Source organism: Nyctibius grandis, chromosome 11, assembly GCF_013368605.1.
Source record: "Nyctibius grandis isolate bNycGra1 chromosome 11, bNycGra1.pri, whole genome shotgun sequence".
NCBI classification, from domain to species: Eukaryota; Metazoa; Chordata; class Aves; order Nyctibiiformes; family Nyctibiidae; genus Nyctibius; species Nyctibius grandis.
In genome coordinates, this window is record NC_090668.1 from 5,520,740 (window position 1) to 5,524,348 (window position 3,609).

A 3,609-nucleotide genomic window follows, 5' to 3' on the forward strand; every position below is an offset into this window, starting at 1 on the left:
CTAGAAATCATAGAAGTGTTAGCTCTAAGACTTATGACAAAATTTGCAAGAGTTTGACAACTGTGCCATAGTGCGTTGGCTGAGGCAGCTGATAATTTTCTTACTCAATTCTGTGTTGTGAGTGATTGTCATCTCCTTTGACTCTGACAAAACAAACAGTAAAGGAGATGGGATAGCAGAAGGCTTTTTGTTGATTTTTCTTTTTAGGATGCCAGGATCGGGGCACTGACTGTTTTTATAAGCCTAAAGCGTTACGATAACGTAATGTTCTTTAAGAACAGAATCCTGGAAACAAACTAGAGGCCTAGCCACCTTCCCTATTCTTCAAGAAATCCTTTAAATATCTATTTTTCCTCACCTACCTGCTGAAGTGCCCTGTAAAAGTGTGATTATCTTCATCTCCTCTCAGATCTATGTTCAGCCCACCAGAATTGGTCTGTTAATGTGTAATCCCCTTTTTCCTTTGCTCAGGTGATTGTTTTGGCTTTTTCATTTGAACAAATTTACTCTTTTTTTCCCTTCGGCACTTTTCCTGCTAACGTTTGATCTATATGTGATTATGAAATCTCGCTTCCTTCCATACTCTTGGAACTCCCCGGGGTATAGGCCTGCGAGGCTCTCGCAGTTATAAACAGCCCTCCAGTTCAAGGAGGCGATGCTACGTTGTGTGAGAACAGGGCAAATGCCTGCCAGAACCCCTCGCTGCTCGCTGCAATCAGGCCTTCACCTGTGGGAGCGTGTGTATTTATAGCCTTGTCACAGAACATCATAATTAGACGTGCCCATAAGGCAGCCACAACCCATCGCGTTGGCACAGCTCAGGGACCCCATTATTAGTACTGCGTTGTCAGAGGGTTGGGCTGCGAGCAGATAATTCATCTATTACAGCAATACTTTGGGGAATTAAGCCACGATTCCATTTTGGGGTGATTAGTTTTTCATCTGATGCTAATGCAGTGTTCTGTGTTGTTGCCCTGAAGACTAAAGTTGTCTTTTTTTTTACTCCCAGAACAGGTACGGTTTCCACATCAAAATCGAAGCTGCTCAGGAGGAACGACCCCGATTTGGTCTCTGTAACCTGCTGGTGTTCAGTCTCCATGAACAGCTTTGTCAGTGGACTTGAATGAGACTGCAAAGGTAATTGCAAGATTTGTTTTATGATCTTTGTTTCTGACAATAAAAATGAAAGGTTTAGAAAAAGAAAAGAGGTTCTCTCAGAGAACCTGTTCAGTTACTGCTAAACAGTGATTTCTTGGTCGACGTTTGTTTTAAGCCGCTACAGATCGAGGTTTGCCTCAAACAGCCAAATTAGAGGTGGAACTGTCAGATGAGAACTGAAATTTGCCTCTTTATTTCCTTCCTTGAGCCACCCAGCAGCCCACAAGTTTTAGTTAGAGGTAACAGAGAGGGATGCAGGGCTGTTGGCTTCGTAGGAGTTGACTTGAGCTGAGTAAAAGGTATTAATTAAATACCTGTTTAATTATGGAAATATCAAGCTGGTTACTTCTGGTTCAGTGCTGTGTGTTATTTCAAAGATAGGACACGCTGTTGTAAAGGGTTTTCGCTGGAATGTTTTCATTAAAAGCATAGCAAGAGAAAGGTAGAAGTGAGTGGATTTTAGTACGGAGAGAGTTAAATCAAAACTTAATGTCAACAATTTTCCTTCATTTCTTCTCCCTGCTTATATGTTCTTTGTATAAGAAATCCTTTTCTTGACACCGTTTCATGGTATGAGCTGCTTGTGACTGGGGGGGGTGGTAGAGGGACAGCAGATTTAATCAGACTTCAGTTATTGGAAACAGAACTTGTTCCCTTTAGCGAAAAAAAGGGGGAAAAAAGTCTTTGTCTGCAGGAGGCGGACAAAAGATGTTTGAAAATTAGCTGTGGGGAGTTGCACACGTAGCACGTGCTCTCAGCAGCCGCTCAGAGCTGACAAACCTTTATGTGTGAGATTTCTAATGACCTTACTGAGTTTGCTTGTCTGACCACAGGCTCGGGTTTGAGAAATGGGGGGGGTTTGCCTGGCGCTTATTAGGCAGGAGGCAAGAGGAAAGGGGATGAAGATGGGCCAGGGGAGGCAATAGCTGGGAGGGGTGAAAGCCAAAGCTTCCCGTGCCTGAAGGAGCTGTATTTTTCTTAGTTTGAACTCACAAGCTTGAAGCAATTGTCTTTACTCCTTGTGAAGTTGAATTTACATATTCAAATGAACTCATTCCCTTCGACCTACTTTGGCCAGCCTAAACTGTAGGCCTGTGCACAAAGGGGAGGAGTTTTTTTCTCAAACTATGAATTCCATTATTGTTGCTGGGGTCGGTCATGCGTATCTGTAGTGCCTGGGATGGAATCTTTAGCTGTGCTTAACAAACCCCAGGCAGTACTTGGGGCAGGATTTGCATCGCAGACGCTTGCAACCCTGTTACCTCCCGTCCTATCCGACACTCCCATTGTATTACTGCTTCTCTCTGCATTCCCCAGGCTTCCTGAAGTCAGTTATTCAGGTTTTGTCTGTCCAACTCGCTCATCTATGTCTCATTATGCCTTCTCTGCTATCAGGCCTCTCCCTCAAATCCCACAGCCTCGTGTCTTTGATTACAGGCCTTGTTTAATCTGAATTGGAAACTCTTTACAGTGGGAATGGTGTATCAGTCTGTATATGTGAAGTTAGTGCTTATGTTTCTGCTGCTTTGACCCGTGACGTTTAATGAGAACCAGCAGCAGAATACATGGGTGTGAGTGGTCGCTACTGGGATGTCTTGGGGGAGGAGTAGGAAAAAGTGGAAAATAGGCTTTTTGCATGGATCCTAATAAAGGCCTGGAAAATTCAGAAGGTGAAGGTTTGTGCTGAGCTATGCAGATGAGCAGAGGAACCCTAATTAAAATACAGACTCTGTGTTGTTCTCAGAAACTGGGCAACGTTCCCCATCTGAGCTCTGCCAACATAGCTCGGTCCTGGACTTCAGCACCCACTGCTGCTCTGCTCCTTAAGACACCCACTCATCTTGGCCAGCGCATCTCAATCTTGATCTGTAACACCTCCTGCTGTTCCAATTCTGGGCCCTTTTTGAGCAGAAAATGCTGTCTTTTTACTAAATTGTGCCAAATTGCTTAGTTTTGGCCGCAGAACTCATTTTCACTTGTCACCTAAGGGGATACCTAGAGAGTTTCATCTAGCGCTGTCAGCAACAGAGGAAAGAGAACATGTGAATACCCAGCCCCCTGCTAAGTCCCCTGATTGTATAGTGATGTGTTAATAACAAACACACTTTCATGTCTTGGCAGTTGCAAACCCCTCCTTGGTAGCACAGTGCTTCAGAAGTAGAATCACACAGGAAAGATGCAAGTCCCAGTTTTAATTACTTAATTAGTAACAGCATAGTGTGTACCCAGAATTAGAGTTTGGAAGAAACGCCTAGTGTGAAGCTGGCAGATGCCAGTTGTTTGGATGTTCTGCAGAATCTGAACCACCACATCAGAGAGGTTTGCTGTTGCAGAAGTGAGTGTTTCTGCGCAGAGAATCCTTTTTCCCTCCCACCCTGCCGTCCTTGGAGATCTTGCCATCTTCCATTTGTTTAAGAACTCATCAGTGGGGGGTGGAATGGCTTCCATGCT